This window comes from Homarus americanus, unplaced genomic scaffold, assembly GCF_018991925.1.
Source record: "Homarus americanus isolate GMGI-L3 unplaced genomic scaffold, GMGI_Hamer_2.0 scaffold15894, whole genome shotgun sequence".
Lineage (NCBI taxonomy): Eukaryota > Metazoa > Arthropoda > Malacostraca > Decapoda > Nephropidae > Homarus > Homarus americanus.
Window position 1 is genome coordinate 948,926 of NW_024754249.1, and position 24,096 is coordinate 973,021.

Below are 24,096 nucleotides of genomic sequence, written 5' to 3' on the forward strand. Positions count from 1 at the left end.
CACACGTCTGGCTCACATACCTATATCAACCTTGTTCAGAAAGTTATAATATGACATGACATGATATCACTGGGTTGTATCTGGAAGTTTTGGGTTGATTAGAATGCTGTATGTGAAGACGGGATGGGTAACAAGATCACTGAAAGAATCTTGTTAACTGTATTATTGTTAGCATTAATAAGGTATCTGATTATGTGTATGTGTGTATGCTGACAGGCGTATGTGTACGTCTGTGGTGGTCAATATTTGTTCGACATGCTTGTGTGTCTGCATGGGAGATCGACACAGAGGTTCGCGTTCATCTGTACTTTACATCTGTGACCAGGAATTGCCTTCATTAAATTAACCAAGACCAACCACCTGCCTGTTCTAAAAGGGACGGGTGATGACCCCAGAGGCCATTCTACACCAATTACTAACTTGTTGAGCGAGTTATATACAGGAAAACTAATTGCGAAGCGGATGATAATTAGAGGAAGTGAACGAGAGAGCACTAACACCTAGATGGGTAATGATGAAGGAAGGCGACTGGTAGAGAGACGGAAGGTTAGGAAGACAGTAAGTGATGCCAGTGAAGAGAGAACAGAACGACCATATAGATAGATAACTGCGTCGATTACCAAAGATTCCCAGCATCGAGAACAGGCATCACCTGTTTATTGATTTCTTGACCCCTTAATAAGTTAACCCTGGACGAGTGGGTAAACAATTGGCTCGTTATCAGTACCCCGTAAGTGCCTCGTTTAGTGAAGGTAGTAATTTAACCATCCTCATCTGTTGGGTAATTATGTACTTGACTCCAGGATCTTGTGATGGGGGTCATAAGTTATGCTGTCTGGGTTATTGAACAAAACCCAGGCAGAATCTACCCTATTGTAAGGTGGTATTAGGGGTTAATTCCCTTGAGGTAGTGGGTCTTTATTCATTGGAACAAAATTGGGATATCGTGAAGTTTAGGCCTCTCCTCCCCCCAAGCTGCGCCCTCAAGCTTAGCCCTCAAGCTTATTTCACTTTTAAGATTTATCACTAATTGTATCCTAACCTAACCAAAACCCATAGGTAGCTGTAGAGTGCAGCTTAATCTTGCGTAAAATAAGCTGGGGGAGCAAATATTCAGGTGATACGAGAATTGTCTATAAAAAATTGAATTCGTCATTATAAAAAACTGTCCCTCGTACGGTCATTGTACTGTCCCTCTTACGGTCAAATGTTTCCAAGAAAATAAACAAAAACCTTTCGTCAGCATAAACATTCTTCAGCCGTACCAAGTTTGAAAAGAAGTAAGCGGCTATTGAAGCAAATGTGAAAGAGACTTTACTTGGCCGTCTCTTGTGCCGCGAGACATTCTAAAGTAACTCTACTGTATGTGTTAGTGTATTTTTACCCGTAAATCAAAACCACGCTAGAAAAAAAAATAACGCTTATATAAATTAAATCCTTATATGAAACCAATAAAAAAATTAGGTTTTATTTATGACTCAAAAAACTTGCTTTGGAACTTGGGTTAAACGTGAACTCTCTTTAGGACAAAATAACCTTAAAGTAATTTATTTTTTTATGAATATTGAGGATAAAGGAAAATAAATAGGAATGCCCAATCCCCCCCTCTACCTGGCTCGCTTTCGTGGGGGGCTTATGGTCTTGACTGGTCTGTTATTGATTCAAAGGAAAAGCCGATTTAGACCTGTTGGGCCTTAAGGGGAAATCCTGCCCCTAGAATTACCCTTTAGAAATTCGTAAATTTTCTTGCTGGGTGGAAGGGAGAGAGGGAGAGGGGAGAAAGAAAGAAAGAAAGAGAGAGAGAGAGAGAGAGAGAGAGAGAGAGAGAGAGAGAGAGGACATATTTACATTATCATGAAATAGTTATGTATAGTAAAAAATTAAATAAAAAACATCTGGGAAAGGACAGAGATATCTTCAGGAAGTGTGTGTGTGTGTGTGTGTGTGTGTGTGTGTGTGTGTGTGTGTGTGTGTGTGTGTGTGTGTGTGTGTGTGCTCGCTCTGTCATCTCAAGTGTGATGTTGAAGGTGAGCCTCGTGTTGGCTGAAGGTCGACCTCACGCCACACACTGGAGGGGTTATGTGTTGAAATTGGATCACCCTAACCTAACCTAACCACCTCAGGTAGCGAAAGTTAATAAATCTTCTGGTGAAATAATCTAGGGTGTCTTATCTTCAGGTGTGGATGTCATGGGTGCTTAAATTATATTACCGATGAAATTTTGTTTTAGACCTGAATATTTATAAGATAATTGTCTCTCCAGCTTTGGTATAGTGAGTGGTTTATGAGTCAAATTAATATCCCCAGCAAGTTTCCGAGTGTCAGTGATTCATAGTCGAGGCGGGGCAGGTCAGGTCAGGTGAAGTTTGGATGGTGATTTAATGTCTAGTATTGGAATTGTTTATACCTTTTAAAATGCATTTGGGTTTAATTAAAGGTTATTGGGTAATGTCATGCTATTGTGTTTTAACAGTATAAATACATATCTAATTAAGCTGATAAGAAATTAATGCTGTTTTCACGGTGAGGGCTAGAGTAGTGGTAGTGTTTTTAGCCGAGCTCCTAATAATGGGTCATTATCTTAAAATTGGGAGTAATTTATCAAGTCTCGCCCGTGATCATAATCTGGTTAAACGTATTGGTTTATTTTAGCCTTTGGTATTAATAAGAAGAAACCTATGTTGGCTGTAATTTACGATGGGTTGTTGTGAACGGTATTATGTTATTATTGTTAATATTATCATCACCATTTTCATTATTATTATATGTTAAATTTGTTCAGTAAGTAAAGAGACTGGATCCATAACTACCGACTCGATTCACCAGTGTTGCAGAAATAAACTTGAGAGAATAAGTTAGAACACGTGTTGCCTTCCTAACACACTTTACGAATTGAATTAAGGGTATAGCGGATTTTACCGTAGGCTCAGAGAAACTATGACCCAACAGGCACACCAAGATCAAGTTGTGACGTAATCTGGTGTGTAAGTTTTTTGGGCGATACAAATCACCTTTCTTCCGGTCACGAGAGGCTGGGAGATTATTGATCGAGAAAAGGGGAAACCTTCTACCTCAAACACACCCGAAGTGAGAGCTCAAGTTTACGTTAGAAATCCGTGAGGGTCTGACAGCCAGAGACATTGCTGAAGTTTTAGGGATCTGTAGGAACAGCCCATACCATTATTCTTGACGAAGTACCTCTCAGATGGGTTGTAGCTCGTTGGGTTCCACTATTATCATCAGACGAAGAAAAAATCTAATCGTCTGCGCATTTGTCAGCAGTAGCGGCGTCAATATGTCGGGAGCTAGACTTCCTGGCTCGAGTAGTGACCCCTGACGCATCATGGTATTATCACTACTACCCAGAAGGAAAATATTAAAAGTTTGCATTAAAAATACACGGGGAACCAACGACCTAAAACAGGAAAAGTTTTTACCAAAGTAATGATTCATGACTATCACTTACCCAGAGGATAAATTAATACCTGTACCTAAAATTAGTTGTCTTGTGTGGAAGTACAACTGCAAATAAAAATCTGATAAATAATAACCGGAGTTTCACTAATAATGGCTGAATCGTACAACAACAAGACGCAGACGCACCTCCCCACCCAGCCGTGTTTATAAAGAAACTAGATCAAATTAGACATCGAAATAATGCCCGGTATTGTACTTAACTGACTTGGTTCCTTCAGGCTTTTATCTTTTTTTCAGGGGGGGGGGGGGATTTTAAGTCGCCTTTTGGAATACAACAAAGAACTTAATAAAAGCTTGATGGGCGTGATTAACACACTATCAAAGGACAGTTCCTCAAAAGTATTTCAAGTCGTGTCAGGCGGTGTGTCACGAGGCAGAGGAAACGCCGAAGAATCGTAAATAAAATGGGATCGACTTTTTTCTTCCTACAATTGTCATCTGGTTCATTCCTTGTGTGTGTGTGTGTGTGTGTGTGTGTGTGTGTGTGTGTGTGTGTGTGTGTGTGTGTGTGTGTGTGTGTGTGTTTTCAGTATTATAAAGTTAAAATACTCCGACATTCCATGTGGTTAAATTACTTCCGGGAGTGCTGGCTCTCACCGGTTGCTAAAACTCGGACAAACTTTAGCGCCGGAATTAAATAATAAAACACTTTCGCCTTGACATTTGTTAGATGTCTTCCGTGACCTGAGTCTCGTTGATGTGGGCGAGTCTCCCGTGACGTGTGTGACTCCTGTGACCGTGTATGAGTCTCCGTGACGTGTGTATAAGTCTCCCGTGACGTGTGTGACTCCTGTGTCCGTGTATGAGTTTCCCGTGACGTGTGTATGAGTCTCCCGTGACTTGCATGAGTCTTTCGTGACGTGTGTGACTTTCGTGACAGTGCAGGAGTGTCCCGTGACGCATATGTGACGTGTACGAGTCCCTTGTTGTGTGGTGTCTGAATTGCAGATCATCGAATTAAATAAATGTATCTTAGAATTGACCATTTTTTCCGTATTTTTTATCATATGATTAAAAATTAACGCAGGCAGATTATAGGTTACAAGTACGCCTACACTATGTAATCACTACGTCTACCATCTTACACCTGAGTGAGTGACGCGTCTCGGGTGTGATATTGCCCGGGTCTTCATCAGCAGCCACCAGGTGTTGGACATGAGATCGTAATTATGTGGCAGTGTTACCAGGACGGACGTGAACCATCAGTGGGGTGTCGGGACTGACGTTTTTTCCCTTAAATCGGAGATTTTGTAATGAATATGAAAGCACAACATCGGAGCCTTATGATAATCCTACGTTGTATTAGGTGGTGATACTGTCATGTTAATTCTATAACCACTCCAGGATTTAATGGTTAAAGAATAATAGAAAAATATTGTCGTGATTGGTGAGGAGTTCCAGTAGTGTCTCTCTCCCTCTCTCCCCACCAAGGAGGTAAAAACTTAATTGGTAAATTATACACGATAACTCTCCCAAGTTTCCCCCTCGCCCTGGTCTTAACGACTCTTTCACCATTCTTAAATGAAGAAAAATTTTCGTTTTATTTCATGCGATTCTTACTATAGAAAAGGTTTTTTTAGTGAGTATTATTAGAGAAAGTTGTTGTTATAGTTCAGAATTAAAGGTTGATAATAAATAGGTATGAAGAAAATGTGATAAAACTGACAGACACGAGTTTAGATTGATGCGCAATAACCAGTTGAGAGAAAGACTATAGAATTAAGATTGAAATTAAAAGGACAAGTATGAAATGCAACCTATGCAGATGAGACAAAAGAGGAAGAAATTTATGAATAAAAACGACAAACAGTTTCATTAGTAGGCAAACAGTTATTATCTGTCCGCGTATACTGCGTTTTTTTTTTTTAAGAAATACTTGATATAGCCGAAGTGATTTTGTTGACTGAAAGAGCTACACTTAGTGGTAACAGAAAAGCTGAGTCAGTATAGGTAAGATCTTCCAGACGTCTGAGAATTTTGACGGAAATATCTGAACGTGATCATTAGTTATGCTGGAAGGAGGATGGGCGAGCATTAGGTTTGGGCCGTGCATGATTCTGGAGCAAAGTATGAGTGGGTCTGGAAGCCTTTACGGGAAGGTCTGGGGTGTGCGAGCTATTGAGGAAAACATTATGGTTGTGTAAGGTGGGATAAGGGAGGGTGATGGATACACTTTACCCTTTATGGAAAAATTCATCAACGTTGAGAATTGTGTATGGAAATTTTTCATCGTGTCTACCTTTGTTGGGAGTGTATCTAAGGTAGAATTTTTTTATGGGGGTTGATTTTCTTGACGTTTATAGCTTGTTTAGTGATATATGTCCATGTTGTAAATAGGACGTACTAGTTGCCTCTGGATAAAATGTGGACCTTGTGATCGATGGTGGCCAGAGTTTTTGCCCAGAGACGCGCGGTGGGAGTGAGGAATCGGAGAAACGTTTTTGTGTGGAAGTTGCCGAGTGGAAGGGAGCGGGAAATTGTTTTTGTGTGCTCCTTTATACACGACCATGATCGAGGAACATGTGAATCCTTTTACTCTGTTCTTACATGATTCACCAGCCTCACTCACTCACTCATTCATTCTCTTCCACTTGGTAATGTCCACAGAATATAAAAGTGAAATAGACGCAAATTCAGTTATTAAAATTGCATTAAATCCACATGCCACGGGTACTAGAATCAGAATGGAATAATAGACTGAAATTTTGACGTCTCTGATTATGGAATGTAGAAAAACAGATCCTAATTTTAACTCTGGAAATAATATAACCTTTTAACCCAAGAACTACAGAACCTAAAACCTATATGGTACACAAAGGCCCCGGGACCCATGGCAGGAACCTTCAAACCGCACATCTAGGAACCCACAAGTTACAGCAGAGCCTTGGCATGCAGAAGCTCGAAGTTGTAACCAATCAGATTTGTTTTTCTCCCAGAGTAGGACCAAGTATAGCGCGGCCTCATATACTTATTTATGAATCTCGTGTCCCTCTGGTGGTGCTTACGTATAACTTTGGCTTGATGGTAAGATTTTTCCTGCAGACCCTCTACGATTCCTGACTCTTGGATAATTTTTTATTTTATTTCATCCCACTTTTCCCCAGTTTGGTGTGTTTTAGTTATCAAGTATCGTTATTCGTGTAAAAACTAACGAAATTGATATATTATTTATATGTATTAGCTCATTTGACAAAGAAACAATGCAGTAATTAACATCAGTGATTTTTTTTTTGGTACAACTGATAACTTCTTGTGACAATATCGGTCAGCTGAGAGAGAGAGAGAGAGAGAGAGAGAGAGAGAGAGAGAGATACTTTATGGTGAATCGATAATTATGTTATTAATGCAGTCCATTTGCGTACTTGTTTGATTTTGTCAGAATGTTAAGTTTCTAGCAGACTGGGATGTATGGTGGAAGACATGCTGCATTATGAATGCCTCTCAAGCACACTGCAGCCATTTTTCAACCCTCTCCTCATCTCCACCCGAACATATTACGCACATCAGCCTCGTACAGCTCGGTAAACGGATAAATCTTCCTGACATATAAGCTCTTCGAGCAACGTATTACGAAGAACTCTCTTTATGATGATGTATATCACAGTGAGGCTGTATCTCATGTTAGAGGCAAGCAGTGGTAAAGGAGAACGATGGAAGCTTGGTAAGAATAAGGAGATGAGGTGTTTGGGAACACAAAAAAAGAGACGGAGAAGAGTGAAGATGGTGTGGAAGAGAGATAACGAAGAGCCACGAAACGGCTCTTAGTACCTCGGGGAGGTGGTGGACGAGCTCCGTCAGTGTCATGTGGCGCGGTCGGCCTGGAGACACGGCTCCTTACTGTTGCCCTCGCACGTCTCGCCTTGACCTCATCTCCCGCCTCCTTGCTCTCTATTGACCATTATTGAAGCCCCGACCTGTTTCCCGGGTGGCGGGTTGAGGGTGACAAAGGCGTGGGGTTATGGCGGGTGTTGTGTCCCGGGAGGCAGCTGGGGCTAAGGAGGAAGGAGAACACTGTTTCCAGTATTGGTAGCGTGGGGGTTATTACCACACACCAACAAGGCTCCACGATAATGGGGTAGCCAGATCATCCCCGTCTTCCGCTGTGTCACATTTATTGTGCTTCTAATGTTTTCATTTAATTCCCAGACATTCCTTTTATCAGTCTGATTACTTGTGTACAATCGTTGGTTAATGTCCAAGTTACATCTCATGTCGTACACTAACAGGTATATATATATATATATATATATATATATATATATATATATATATATATATATATATATATATATATATATATATATATATATTATACTGGGGGTGAGACACATTATTGTGGGTGTCGTGGCAGCCGTGGTGAAGATGCACGAGCGTGGTGATGGTCTCTGTTTCCCTCTTGTGCCATAAAACCCAAATTGCCAACCGGAGAAGAAGACTGCAGGCTCCCTCCCTCTCTCGTCACCTTACCACCTAAGTCCATCCTGTTTCTTAGTCACTTTTTCTCTTTGTCCTTCCTGCTTGTTGCCTTCGTGTTTCCGCCACTTCTACATTCTTCCCTTACCTATTTACAAAAATCGATCTTCTACCTGTCCACCCCCCCACCCCCCCTTATTCCTCTTCACTTGTTGGTTTCCTGAACCTTCCCTTCCTATTACCGGCATCTTTCACCTCCTCCGGTTATTCCAACCATGTAGATTAGGAGTAAAGAGGTCGGTGGAGAATCGTCATTCTTGGAGGTAATGGGTATGTGGACGCACAATGGCTCCCAGCGTGTATCTTGGCAGTTTCAGGCGACCCATCTTCTGCATGCGAGACACCCCAGCCAAGCTGTCTGCCAGCGTTTATCTGAGAACTGAATGGCTTTGAGATGGAATTTTATTGACTAAAAGTGAATAAGGATATGCGATGATGCAGGTGAAGAAGTGCACCTAGGTATTATAAAAATATTAACGTGTTTATTCTAAGTATATCATCACTCTTACTACCCACACTAACTGTTCTTTATTTCTTTTTCAGGTAAGTGGCAGTAGAGGGCGCCAGGCAACTCACTTCACACCCACCTCTTGCGCTAACCTCCTCCGTCACCATCTCCCACTTAGTGTAAATCCCTCATACCATGCCGCCAGCCCCTTCACTACTACTTCGGCAACAGGCGGCCGTGTTAAAGGTTACATAAAGTGAGTACAGTAGTGAAATTATGTTCTTGAATAGCTTGCACAGGATAGGGATTCACTAATTACACACGTACACTCACACACACGCATGCTAACACACACACAAACACACACAAACACGAAAGAGAGACAGAGACAGACAGATGGGCACAGATAGATTTAATTAATTGAAAGTAAACCGTAACCTGACGTCAGTAAAAATAAAGGGAAGTTTATATAGCCGAGAATACAAACATAGACCGAGTAAGTGGGAGAGAAATGGGTGAGTGAGGAGGACGATCACGGCCTCCCATTACAGGTGACAGAGAGCAATGTCCGTCTCCCCCTCCTTCTCTCCCGTCCCCTCACCCCCTTCTCCCCTCACCCCCTTCTCCCCTCATTCCCTCACCCCCTTCTCCCTCACCCCTCCTCCCTTCTCCCCTATCCCCATCTACTATGAATTTTAGGAACCATAGAGGCGTTGTTATTGTATTTTTTGTAGCACCAGTCTGATGTCTCACTCCACTTCTCACCCACACCACCCGAGAGACAGACATTGATGTAGGTATTGTTGACACACACACACACACACACTGCTCAAGCTTATTTCACCTGAAGATTAACTATCCTAACGGTACCTGGACAGAGTTAGGTTAAGTTAGGTAAGCATTAGGATGTTTAATTATAGGTGAAATCAAAAGCTGGGGTGTGTAATCTTCATGTGACCCGAGGGTGTATTTCCCAGGGGCAACGTTTCGCCAAGAGTTAGATGAATATGTAAATACAACTCGGGTGTTCGTGTGAATGTCTGGTGATCGACGGTGCCTGATGTTCATTACCAAGATGACATTTGGACATTTGTAAATTGCAGACTCGCTTAATGAAAGGAAGGGAGGGAGGTGAATAAGGAGCAGGGATGGAAGTAGGAAAGATGGCGATGTGGAGAGAGAGAATAATGAGGGAAGAAGCAAGAAGAACAGGATATAGGGAATAAAAGTAGGAATGGAAGTGAAAACGGTGATAAAGAGAGGAAGGGAAGGAATTTTAAGGTGTATTGGTGTCACCGGCGTTGTCCTTCTTCCTCATAATTTTCCTCTAAAAAAATGTCCTCTTACGTCGTTCAGTATTCACAAAATAATATTGTATACTTGGTTTATTTATTTATTTTATTTTTTTTAATTTAGTTGTATTTTTATGTGATTCTTGTAAGTGAAGGAGGAAAGTTTGGCATAAAAAGTGTGATCAGCGTGAAGATTTGTTCCTCAGAGCCCCGGGAAGCCTGGAAAATACCCCGACTTGTGCTCTGGAAATTCCCTGCCAACTTTTATGTGATAACTTTTTATTAACTTTATAAAATGGTCAGGGATTTGGAAGTTACAATTTAATTTTTTATTTTAGAGAATGTGGAAAATAGTGAGTTGATTATCTTAATGGCCACTGTTAATTTTGTTATTGTGAGAAAATGTAAACAGAATTTGATGAAGAAATACGAGTACTTAAATAGATTAATAAATATATTTGCCGGTACTGTGTGTGTGTGTGTGTGTGTGTGTGTGTGTGTGTGTGTGTGTGTGTGTGTGTGTGTGTGTTACGCTTTGATTTCTTTGTTCAATTAAAAACTTTCATGATGTAATACGAAGCTTTTAATTATTTTTGAGATTTTTTTTTGTATTACATGGAATCTCTGTCATACATCACAATATTGTGTGTGATTCTTTTGTGAATTTAATTTGGCTCGCTTTATATGTTAGACAAAAGAACTGGCTGTTTTTTCAATTAATTTTACCATCAGAAAACACGCCATGGTTCTCCCTCCGTCAGATTTTGTTACCGTAAGGTTTCTTCGCCTCAGGGGTCTGAAAATTTGTTTACCGTGTTTTGTGGGAATGGGTGATGGTGGCTCAGCAGATGATTACCTGTTTTTCCTGTGGGTGTTTTTAATGCTAGGGCGGTGAGTCGATTGACGGCGAGATGATGGTGCCTTAGGCAACGGGTGCGTAGGACCAAGACTTGTTTTAATAGAGAATGATGTTTTGATAGTTAAGATATATACTGTATTTAGTAATGTATGTTAAAAGAACACTGTTTTCTTTTATAGGGCTAATTTGTCATGACGTTTAGAAATAAGTGAATTTAAAGATATAATTCTAAACATTGAAGTGTAAATGTTATTCTCATTTACACGGTGAAATAAAAAACACGAGATCTGCTTAATACAATGTGCTAATTTAACATCAGTGTCCTTGTATCTCACCATGTGATTCCTGAGGCTTAAGTTGTGACATCCGGTTACTAGGTGTTGTTATAGTCGTAGTTTGGGTAAGTCTTTGGCTGCCGTCTCTCTCATCTGTGTAATTGTGTTAGCCCAAGTATCAAACTTCCATCGGAGGGTGTAAGCTAAAGGTTGTCCAGTCAATTAATGGAAAACCGCAGATCCTCCACACGCCAACTCTAATGTCGATAGTCTGGCCCCTCCACACACCACAGACTCGACCACACCACACACTTGTCCACACCACACATTCACCCACACCACAGACTCACCCATATCACACCACACACTGACCCACACCGCACCACACTACCCTCATCACACCACACTCACCCACATTCACCCACACCACAGACTCACCCACGCCACAGACTCACCCATATCACACCACACACTGACCCACACCGCACCACACTACCCCCATCACACCGCACTCACCCACACCATGCCAGCTAGCTCTATGCCTGTCTGGGCGCACTTCAGCCTCCCCTCACGTTTGCCATTCACCAGCGCCGTCATTGCTCTTTGTCGGTCATATGTCCCAAGGCAATTTTTCCTCACACTGCTGCTTCACTTCACCCACGTTGAGCTTCACCCACGTTGAGCTTCATCTACGTTCTGCTTCACCCACACTAAGGTTCACCCCTGCAGCTTCTTGGCGCGGCTTACTGGCCTGGGTTATGATGGTGGTGTCGTCCCTGGCTGAGCGTCGCATAGTATTACCGGTTCTCTCTCGTCTTTCTGTTTATCTTGTTTTCATTCCATCTTTCATCTCTTGTATCCTTTTGTGTCTGTCAGTCGTTTCGTTACCACTAGGTTAACTGTCAGCCGTGTCATCTACTTACCCCCCACCCCCCACGCGGTGTAATCCAGTTGTGTGCTAGTCCTTAGTGCCCTGTGTTGGCGCTGGTCTCCCTCGTCAGGTTTAAAGGGTATTTAGTCTTGTGTGTTGTTAATTGGCTTGTCAGTGAGGTGTCGAGGAGGTAGGTACACAGTGGAGGTAGGGGGAGGTTCCTTTGTGTTACCTTTACCCACACCTTGGCTGCTCTATATGCTCTGTGCTTGTCCTGTCCGTGTTGGGTTTCTTAGCTTTATTAACAAGTCTCTCTCTCTCTCTCTCTCTCTCTCTCTCTCTCCAGTATAAAGGAAACTTGATCTTTTAATTAGTTCTTTTCTTTTCTCGTTCTCACTACAGCCTCATTGAATTTATATTGAGGCAGTGAAAGTTAATTAATAAATAAATAAATAGATTTCAGGATAAGGCTTAGTATGTATGTATGTATGTATGTATGTAATTATGTATATGTATGTATGACTGTTCAATGGCGTGAATGAGTAGCTCGGTGTAGGGCTTATACAGGAATTTAAATGTCGTGATTAATTTTTTTGGTCTTAATGGTTTCGATTTCGTAGTTCATTTCTCATTTGTTTATCTCTCTTTATTTTTTGAATGCTTGGGTGGTTTTATTATTAATTTAGTGTGTGTGTGTGTGTGTGTGTGTGTGCGCGTGTGTGTGTGTGTGTGTGTGTGTGTGTGATTGACTCTGAATATCTTTTGAGTGTTTTCCATGGTGATCCACTCAAGTGTCTTTCATCAAGAGTCTTTTCTCGTCAAGTGTGTGTGTGTGTGTGTGTGTGTTTCTCAAGTGGCTTTTCTCTTCTCAGACCTTGATATGTGTGTGTGTGTGTGTGTGAGTGAATGGAAGTTTATTTTTTTCTCCGCCCCGCCAGTCACTCCACGTGTTTGATGTATTCACGTGATAACATCTGAGGCACTTGCTATCTCTCGTCTCTCTCACGTCTGCCATGTCTCTCACGTCTCCCATGTTTCTCTCACCTCTCTCTCACTTCTCTTTCTCCTTCAAGTCCCGTAAATGTGAGAGTTGTTATTCTTGGCGACTTGACAGAGCAAATTGGGGCTGGTCCTTGTATATATTATGTTGTCCGGAACTTTGAGCCTGGTCGTTCATTCTCCTCCAAGTGTGTTGTTTAAGGCGATCATTGGCCCATGCTAACTCTTCTCTCATTGTTATGTTATGCTATGTTATGTTGTGTTATGTTGTGTTATTTTGTGTTGTGTTATGTTATCTTTCAATCTGTTGTCTTGATTCGTCTCCATTGTTTGGATTGAGTTAAGGAGGAGATAAACAATAAAGATTTGGAAGGGGGGATGATAGTGGAGAGTAGTTTTATTATAAGACAAGATTGTGAAGTCTGTCTGTCTGTCTGTCTGTCTGTCTGTCTGTCTGTCGCTCTCATTTGCCTTTTCCCCTCTCTCCTTTCTCGAATCACTGCATTCTTTCCCTTTGGTGAATAGTTTCTCCCTCTCTTGATTTCCATTTCATTTATCTTTGTAACTCTCCTTCCTCCTCCTCCTCCTCCTCCTTCTCTTCTTCACTTCTCTTCTCCCCCTCTGCCATTTACTGAACATTTTATAATCTTTCTCAGGTGATCTATACTTCAAGTTACTCATCTTTCTGTGTCTCATTTAATTTTTATGCTCAGTTTATCTTCCTCACTTAGTTTTCTCATTTTCTCTTGTTCCTCTGTTTTTTGCGTCTATCTGTCTGATTGTCTTTCCAAGTGTTTCTTCCATGTTTGTTGGTGTTAGCACGAAGCAGTCAGAATTATACAACTGTTGTGTTTGTCGGGTTAACTCAGTGGCTTGATTAGTAAGCTCAAATTGTCATTGGTGGTAAACGTCTCTCTCTCTCTCTCTCTCTCTCTCTCTCTCTCTCTCTTCATTTCAGAGTCCCTAGCGCCCTCCTTCCTCATTGTAAACTTTCCCTTAAGTTGGTATGGCTCTATTCACCCACAGTCTATTATTATTCCTCCTTCCTGACACTTTTGACACTTCTTTCCAATATAGTTTACGAACCTTTCTCCACCGTTCGTGCCTCGACCCCTCTAGGTTGATATTGGCTTCTTTCATTGCGTTTCTTTCTCACTCATTGTTATATTCCTCTGTTTGTTCATCATCCCCATCGTCTCTCTCCCTCTCTCTGTCTCTCTCTCTCCTCTCTGTCTTTCTCAGTGGTCATTAAACAGTTTACTAAGTGACGCCAGCAGCTGGTTAAGATCAGTCGTGCTGGGAGAGATAATGAATCAACCACGTTTTTCAATTAATATTTTTGAATAGTGGAGGTTGAAGAGGTAATTCTGGTGTGTGTGTGTGTGTGTGTGTGTGTGTGTGTGTGTGTGTGTGTGTGTTTGGCTTGATATTGGCCTTTGTTGTGGTTAGTCAAAGGGGTTGTAGTCTTTTGTATTCGCCGTGTTTAATGTTGGGGAATGGTTTTAAAGCGGTTGGTGTTCTGACATCGGGCGTGTGGTCTGTTTGTCGTGGGGTGTAAAAAATATCGGTAGTTTGACTTTTATCTGAAATGTTTGGATTATGACCGGGCTATCCGTTTATTATACTCAGTGTGCGGTGTGCTTTAATAAACGGCAATGGTGTATCGAGTGTATGATTGGTTGTGATGGTGTTTGGTCTGGAGGAGACTGTCTGGTGTTTACTGTGGGTGTTGCCTGTGTTACCATGCTGGCCGTTTAATAAAGAGAGGATTGGTTGGCGGGAAACGTGTAAAGATGTGTTGAGAAAATTTAAGTTTGTTCATAAGTTGTTGGGATACATATGATTGTTATTTTCTTTTTCTTTCTATTGGAATGAAAACATACTCAGAGGTTCAAGCTTTTGTGCCGTTTTCTTCTTAGTGATATATGACAATCCCTACATATAGTTTTTACATATGTAGTGAAAGTTGTGGTCATTATATACTTTATGTGTTTGGCCAGATTCTTGAGGCTGTCATCGTGTGGGTTTCCAGGAGGGCGGTGGTGGGTTACGACAGTTGTGTCGGCACCGGACCCTGACAAATTTATTTTGGCAGATTGCTATTATCACGCTCTCGGCTCTGCTGCTTACTGATTGGTTCTTTTTCACTAATCCCGAAGTGATCTTGGGGATGTTGCATGCACCCTTTACATAATATCCACACTCAGAAACGTGTAACAATAGTTACAGTGTTGTAACACTGAACTGCTCGTGTTGAAGTGCGTAAAATTTCAGTGGAAGCTTAATATCCTCATTATTTGAATGAACGTATCATTTGGAAGTCATTATCAGCGCATTATTTGGGTGTTATTACTTGAAATGCAGTAAAGCAGCAGACCGCTTGTGGTGTTCTGCTTCTTCATTACCATATCCACCTTTTAGTACAATCGCTAGTTCCATTATCGTTGAGAGCATCAGCTAACATTACCCGAGCATTAGTGAACCTCACCATCAACCAGTATTAAACTTGTGTTCCTCGCAATTTGTGATGGGGAGGATTTTTCGTTATTAATTTTTGCATGATGAAACTGGTGAGCGGGGGGAAGGGGGGGGGGAGCAGTGAGATGGGGTTAGGAACGTCCACATGGGGACGGGGAGGGGGGTGGCGCTGATGTAGCCACGGTAGTGAGGGGGGAGGGGCTGTGCCAGAGAATGTGTGAGGAGGTCAGGGAAGGTAAGAGTGTGTAATGGAGGGTTAGGGAGGGAATGGGAAGAGTGCATCCTTCTGGTGATTGGGGGAAGAGGAGAGGGAGGAGAAGGATGTGTGGTGGAGAGTAAGAGAAGGATGGGGTTAGGGGATGGGAGGGGGACCTCTCCTAGGACAGCGTTAAAGGGGTGAGCTGGAGTAAGAGTGCTGCCGCGCGTCCCACCACCACCACTCCTGCTGCTGTCCCCACCTCCCTTCACCCCCTTCCTTATTTTCCCCCCTTTCTTCCCCTTCTCCCTTTCCTTCTCACCCATTTTCTGGTCCTCATCCACATGCCACTTTCCCCTGTTACTCTGACCCTTTATTTATAATATGTATTTTTTTTCTCCCATGCATATCTACATTATACAGCCAATCATACTAAGCACGTTTTCTTGTATAATCGGCGGTTATTTTGTGGACTGTCTTAAGTTTTGTGTGTTAAAGGAGTTCAGTATGCTGCCATTATCACCGTTATCTTGGGCACTGGCACATTACTGCTCTATACATTAGTGTACCGCCAAAGATCGAGTACAGAGTGTCATTAAGGTGAGACAAGAACAGTGTCCAACGTGGCCTTGTGTTTGTCTCGGATAACCAGATCCTTCACGCTGGCTCTCACGTTACCTTGTCAACACAAGCCCCATGTTGTAATGTCTCTTTGGTACTGGTTATTTTCCATCCTACCTTCTCTTCCCCCTTCCATTCTACTATCTCTTACCCCTTCCATCCTATCATCTCTTTCCCTTCCACCCCACCATCTCTCTCCTTCCCATGCTCTTTCTCCCAGATCGTCCTATCACCCGCTGTTCCGGACAGCTAGAATACGTCACATACCGAACATCATGGCTGAAAGTCTTGTTTTGAGGTGATGCTTTTTTAGCTTATCTGCCTCATCTGGACACCTTAAGAGGCTATGGCTCTTAGGTTGATAAGTGTAAGACTTCAATGAGGCTCGAATTAGTAATTAATCGTAAGGTGGGTTAGGCAGAACTTTATGAATCCGTAAATAGTATAAGTGTTTTGTGATCAATATTGAATGTGTTGAATGAAATATTATGCTATGCTAATAATCTTGACTAGTCTGTTGTTTGGCGAAAGAAATATCTTCATGACTGAAACATACGAAGCCAAATGGTTAGTTGTATCAGACATGAACAAAACATATTTATTTTACCGTTTAGTCACCTTTGTTATAATCTTCCCTTGTATTGGTGTGAAGAGGTGACCGCAATTAAATATGGACTGCCCTTCCTGGTGGTGTTATAGAGGACTGTACTGCAGCAGGGGTTATGTAAGCTGGGGTCTAGTATATATTGATTTTCCTAAGAGACCGCGGTAATAAATGAGATGGCGTAGGTTGGTTGTCCTCATGCTGTAGTGCTTACGTGCCGAGAGTCTTCAAGATGACACTAAAGACCTCTCCTCTTCCTCGAGATTCCCCCCTGCTATGTGTGATATTGTCGTCTCGTGTTTCCCTTGGCTGTAGTAACCGTGTGTGTTTGAGTCTCCCGCTGTAGTCTCATGCTGGAGTTTCATTACAGCTTAATTTCTCCTCCTTCAGTGACCTCAGCCTACTAATACTCCAGACCTTCCCTGCCTTGAGTGTCTTCCCCCGCCTATAAGTGTCTTCCCCCCTGAGTGTCTTTCCCCCTGAGTGTCTTCCCCGCCCTCCTCTCTTAGTTAATTCGACCGTGGATAAAGCATCAGGTTGTAATATTATACAAACCGTGATGTAGAGTGTGACGTAATAGATGTATATGGAAATACGAGGAAATAAAAACATGAATAATTCACCTCATTCCTATGTATGTAACTTCTTCGATGTTCTTGTGTTTTCCTTCTACTCTTAAGTTACTCCTCTGTGCCTATTTCCCCGTCTACTGTTACTTCCGCATTGTTTATCATCTCTTTGCCCAATACTCCCTGCATCATCATCGTTATCGTCGACGTCCCACTCTGCCATTGGTTAAGGAGTGTATAATAGGCTCTTCGAGGTAGAATTCACGGTCGGTTGTATTCCATCTCTTGTTCGCGGTCGAGTCAATTAATCCTCATCAGCCCGGAGCAGATTTCAATATTCTCACCCCATTGGTCTGGCTTAAGCGGTGTAATAAATCCCCTCGCTTTGGGGTGACGCTATCTCCGGGTAACAGAGATGTGGCCTGGTCTTGAGGGGGTCTTTGTTGGGGTCTGCTAGAAGGGGAGGTGGGGAGTCTTGGTGGGACTTTGTTGGGGCGTGCTGGAGGGTTAGGTGGTGGTCTAGGGGTCTTTGTTGTGGCGTGTTAATGTGGTAAGTTGAGGGGTCTTCGTGGAGGTTGTGTATATTTGTAGGTCTTTCATGGAATCTGGTGGTCTCAAGGTCTTTTGTTGGGTGTGGAAGTGTAGGCGTGTAGGTCTTGAAGGGTCTTTGTGAGGCTCGGGGATGTTGCCTGGGGTGCCGCGCCAGATAATACTGAAGGGGGTTTGGGAGGGGTTGGTGAGAAGGGGGGGTTATGATGGGGGTGAGGAGGGGTTGGGATGGGTGAGTGAGGAAGGGGTGTGGGGTGGGGCGGTTGTACGAGATGTGTCCTCACCTTTCATGAGATATCCCAAGACTGATCCTTGGGGCACTCTAGCATGGTAAATAAGGTCTCAAGACATCCCCTCCTCTCCTCACACCCAACCCACCCACAACCCAACCCACCCACAACCCAACCCACCCACAACCCAACCCACTCATACACGTGATCAGCATTCTCAATATTTCACTCCAGTTGTTCCCTTATTTTTTGTTTTCGCTCTGTTTGTTGTTGAATATTTCCATAAAGCCAGCCAATTATCCCTCGGTTATTATTCGGTGCATTGTTGACTAGTTTGGTTACAGAGTTGGTTTTAGTATTTCCAGGTGTGTTCATTGTCCTCCAACTCGTATTTGTATAGTGGCATCCAGACAACTTACTCTGGTGTTAATTAAGTGGGGATGTGGTGAGAATGTTTTCATCACCATCATTACAGTGTCTCGCTGGCATTATTGCTGTGTGTCTTGTAGTAGCTGATTAACAAGACTCTGTTATATATTATGCAGAACATCTCCAGTAAAAGCACAGGTGATGAGTAACGTTATGAAGAGCTTTAGGCTGGTGAGGCATCTTGACCCCCAGCTGTGATATGCCGCAGCTGTGTCGATTTTTTCTTCTTCAACTTTAGGATGTTGGTGATTTAGCCAGATGAGAGGCCCTTTCCGTGCCCTAATTCATTAAACTTTCTCATTATGGATAATGAGTTCTCTTTCTCCTTAATAACTCTCTCTCTCTCTCTCTCTCTCTCTCTCTCTCTCTCTCTCTCTCTCTCTCTCTCTCTCTCTCTCTCTCTCTCTCTCTCTCTCTCTCTCTCTCTCTCTCTCTCTCTCTCTCTCTCTCTCTCTCTCTCTCTCTCTCTCTCTCTCTCTCTCTCTCTCTCTCTCTCTCTCTCATATATACTTCATCCTCCCCGTGTCGCCCATTTCCTGAACCTCTCAGTGGCCATCCTCCCACAAACTCGTCACCCAACAAACTTGTGCACTATGTTGAACAGAACTAGCTAGCTGGAGTGATATTAAACACCGCTGACTCCCCGTCACAGCTAGCCCAGCACGAGCTAATGGCCTGAGAGTGGACGCCATTCTTGGTGCCGCTCCTGAAGGCTCGTTCCTCATGGCTGGCTTCGAAAGGTCTGCTCCAAAATGGTAGCTTATAAAGGGTCGCTGCTGAAAAGATCTTTGGCAAGTGGTGTCGCTCTAGGAAGATCACGTTTAAGTGTAACGCTCGTGTAGTGTAGCACTTAATGGGTGCCTCGGGGGTCATACACAAAAAACACTGTTCCAGAATGGTTTCTTAAAAAAACATTATGAGTGGGTTTAAATAATGAGTTATTTCAGATTGACAACTTCAGATCAGGTTAAATATGGTAGTAATGGGTTAAATATGAATAATCACTTCTGGAGGTTAGTATTTAGTGGTATATAACGAGTCAAAATATATTTCTAGAAGGACCTAAGAGGATGAGTGTCTCTTCAGGGTCGGGTTTTTAAAGGTCACTCCTTCAGGATTTTTCGTTTCGTGGGGGCGTTGATCCTGAAGAATGACATGGGAAGATGAGCTCTACCTAATGTCCCGGGGAAAATCCTGATATTAACGATACAATAATTTTTAATAATCTCTTGCCGACGGTATTTAACGAGAGCATCAGAGACAAATAGAATTATAAGTTAAAAAAGAAACATCATAAAGACGATTTATAAAGTGGGTTGAGCCAAGAAAAAAAAATAGTTGGCAGGAATACGCGACGGGGGAAAAAATGAGGGGAGGCCATGTGTGAGGTCGTGGCAGTGACAGAAGCACCAACATGTGATGGCCAGAGACGGAGGGAATGGGTTGAGAGAAATATAAAGAGAGGGAAGGAAGGGGTTAGAGAAATATAGAAAAGGATGGATGGATATAAAGAAGTGTTAAGAGAGGGAAGGAAGGGTTTAAGGAAGTGTTAAGAGAGGGAAGGAGTGGGATATGGAGACTTAAGAATGAGGGTGTGAGGGCTTGTATTCTAGTGCTGGGAAGTAACGAAGTAGGGAAGGGGAACTAAAGACCATGCAGTGTCTAGGACCATTTACCCCCATCCAGGCACTGACCAGAGAGGGAGAGATGACCTCGTATACAGGGATGGGAAGGGGAGGAAGAGGAAGGGGAGGTAGATGAAGGGGAGGACTCTGTTAGAACCTTTATCACGAGGGAATAAAACCGTTGAGTAGGAGGATTTGAACAGTAATTGAACAAGAGGATGTGATTTAATTAAGTTAGATTATTATTGTAGGCAGATGTGTATACGTCAATCCGTTGTAACAGCTGATGGGACTATATATTTGTGTGTGTGTGTTCATTTCAGATATTGACGATAATGCATTTACAATAAAAACAAATGGAGTGAATGAGTGAAAATAGATGAAATAAACGGTTAAATTTATGATGATAGTGTGTGAGTTACAGCAGAGTGTAGCGAGTGTGGGGATGAGTAGCGTGTGGTGGGTGTATTGTTGGAGCCATTAGAATAAGTGCCACTAAATTCACAGCCTCCTGATATATGGAGTTAATTACACCGAGAATCCCCGAAATATATTGTTGTGGTTCACTGCTTTCTCAGATGTTTTAAGAGCGCGATTCACCGTGGTGTGTGTGTGTGTGTGTGTGTGTGTGTGTGTGTGTGTGTGTGTGTGTGTGTGTATGTGTGTGTTTGTGTGTGTGCATAAAATGGCGTTTGCAGGTAAGTAGCCTCGTGTGCGTGTGAGGTGATGAACAGGTCCACAGGTAAAGAAGTTGGCGTGTGTTTCTGAGTATTATGTATATGGTGAAAGTACAGTGTGTGGGTGGTAGGGTGAGTTGGTGTTGATGTTAAAGGGAAAAAATATTGTTGGTGTTAAGCATTTTTTGAAGGAGTAAGAGAAGCTTTAATTACTGTACATAAGTTTTGTTTAATCATGTTTAATTTGTGTGAACTTAAGGACAAGGTGAGTCTGCCACCGTAAACAGGAATTAAGCAAGTGGAAAATGTTGTTAGAGCTAGTCACCATTGTGTTGATGAGAGTGAATTCACTTAAGGAATTGAATCCAGCATCAATTGAGCGTGATGACGGGAGGATGGGCAGGAATAATGGACTCTTTAGGGTGGGAAATAATGCTGGGTATTAGTGCGGCCCTTGCCCAGTAATGGGTGATGAAAGGGGCCACCAATTTTGCTGCCACGTTGGGGAATTTGTTGCGAAATGTTTTTAAAATGAAGCGTTTTTTCTCCGTTATGTGAGAGTTAAAAGAATAATATTTTATTCCTTCTTTTATTGTGAGAATTATATATGGAAATTGTCAGATACATCGTTTCCCCTTTTTTCTTGTTCATAAACACTAAAATTTTACTCATATGACACACACACACACACACACACACACACACACACACACACACACACACACACACACACACACACACACACACATACATTGTGTATGTGTGTGTGTTAGAGAGTATAACAGTGCCTCTTGTGACGGCTGCTACACCTTCTTAGGCTGATGATGCCTGAGCCCACACTAATTATGGGGCGTCGTTCGTTATGGTGGCCGCTCATTCGGGCTCAGGCTAATTGACCCCAACTTAACGTAACCATTTGGAATGGTCCTAATGAGACTTAATCCTAATGTGTCGTTGTCCTAATAGTCTGTACGCTGCCAATATTAGTTAACTGTAAAGTCAGCTGTCCCGGGCCACTACAGAAGGAAGTACTAGTATTTCTTAACATGGAGGAGGTATTACATTATACCCAGGTAATATATTAATTTTAATATTTTTCCCCTGCTTTCTCCACTTCGTGATGTTATAAAGTATTTGTGAACTCATTTAACTTTGATCGTAACGTTGGTAAGATGGGGAGACGCTGGGGAGGGAACACGGCTCAAGTATGCTAATGAAGATAACTTTATTGATCTTAATTAATCCTTTTTACTGTAATTTTGGGTTTGTAAAACTCGTAAAGAAACACAGGGCAAGTTATCTACAACGTCCTTTCCGTGATAACAGATACAAATTTATCTGATAATCCAGAATATCTGTTATAAATTGGTTAGTCTTAAAGAGTAGGTGTGAGTGCTGCTCCTTCATCTGTTTTATGGGTGTGTCTGATGATAAGGCGTTACAGAGGGTGTGTCATGAGTGTTGATGGCAGGTCGGTCTGTATGACGACATATATATAATGTAACCCCCATAGCTCTTCCATCCCTTTACCTTTCATGCTTCTCCATTTGCCTTGGAGGTAATAGATTCCTCTCTTTTCTCCCAGATTCTTTTAAATGTCTTTCCTTTCCGCTTTCCCTTCGTCATCTCTGCCAACCACCCAGTTCCTTTTCCGGGAAGTCGTTTATTTCTTTCACTTCGTTGAAGGTTTTGACCAGCATACACTTTCCTTTATTCTCTTTCTCAATGTGAATTCCCCCGTGGCTTTATTCTGGGGATGGGAGAGGGGGGGGGGGCACTTACCATATTCCGTCATTACAGTCCGTCCGTGTCCCAACTCCCTCCATCTTGCTTCCGTCACCTAAAATAGTCCCCACAGTCCTCATCACGGTGTGTAGTCCCCCAGATCCCATCATCACTGGACTAACTCATTCTTCCCTCGATGACGATATGTACTCTACTCAAGTCTCCATCAGTGTATATTCTGTCTCGGGTTCATCGTCGCTTATTGAGTCGACGTGATTAATGGAAAACCAATCTGATTCAAGTGTAAGACAAGAGGCGGTGATAGATGACGATGGTGGTGAGGGTGCGGGTAGTTGGGCGGCTGGCAGTAACCTCCCGTTGTGCCTGTCCCCTGCCACCTTCTAATTTAACTGGCACCTTCTCCACAGTATCCACTTGCTTCTTCCTCCACCAGGCACACTATCCACCGTACTGGGTAATCCTCATGTTAACACTCCTCTAGCCTTATCTGAGGAACGTTTACCTGTGCACTGTTGTTTATATCTGCGGAGAGGTTCGTGATATGGCTGTTTCAGTGTGTTACATAGCTGTTGGTGTGAAGGGTGTGTGTTGACAAATGAGTCTTGTTCCTGCTGGGTTGAGGACGGGGAGGCCTCCCTCCTACGTGCGGTAATCTGGGTTAGATAAACCTTAACGATATTTTAATGACCTCTAACCTGGGGAGGACTTCGGTAATGTATGCTAATGTGAAAAACTAGAGGTTATGAGGGAATTAATTTATGTATATATGCAAGTTTTATGCAAGTAATTGTAAGTAAAGCACTCAGACTGGGGAAGTGTATGATAAAAATAATTAAAAATGTATCATGTATTAAAATGTATCTGGTATAAAAGCAAGTTTTATGTAGTTTATTTAACATAAACCCTTCAGGTGGACTCGAGTTATGAATGACACAGGTAGTTGAACATTAGGAAAATAACATATACTGTATGTAAGTTTTTGCTGAAATATGTTATACAGATCGTTATAATCTTATTCTTGAACATTAAGAAAACTCGTTATAACTTTGCCCACGTTAGAATTAGTTCTACAAGTTGTTATTATCTCCACGCTGATGTAGCTTAGGGAAACAGCTTCTAACTGAGCACATGCTGAGGTTAGTTGTTTAGTTAAGTGTTAATCTCTGTGAGTTAGTAGGGGAATTCATTAAGAAAACTCTGTTGATAATCTTTAGCCGGTTAATCTACAACACGATAATAGAGGTCACTATAAAGGAGCATTGATATTTACCTTAAATCCGATTCCACATCATTTATTACCGGGAGCAGAATTGTCGTAAGATTTTTTTTTTTTGAGAATTAACGTAAAATTTTGAGAGAGAGAGAGAGAGAGAGAGAGAGCTAAGTGGCTGTGTGTATGGTGTTGATGGTGTTGGGTTAAAGAGAGCATCAGGCAAGAGGATCCTTATATACTGGACCTTCAGAGGATTAAAGGTAATTAACACAAAGTTGGTAGGGAAAGTCGTAAAGGAAGAGAGGGAAAAAATTGAAAAAGGTCGGGGAAACATCAAAGAAAAGACTTAATTAAGAAAGTTGTTGGGAACACAAGAAAAGTGTGTTGAGAGAAATGAAAGAAAAGGAGAACGAACGGGAGTAGAAAGAGTGTATAATGAAGGGGGAAATATTGTGAGATTGAAGT

The 24,096-nt window shown here is 42.2% G+C and overlaps 1 protein-coding gene across 1 annotated transcript in view; it reads right to left on the reverse strand.

The window, feature by feature from the left end:
• The window catches only part of LOC121855735, a 65,997-nt gene that overhangs the window by 12,446 nt on the left and 29,455 nt on the right, over window positions 1–24,096 (reverse strand). The gene's annotated exons all lie outside the window — the stretch shown is intronic.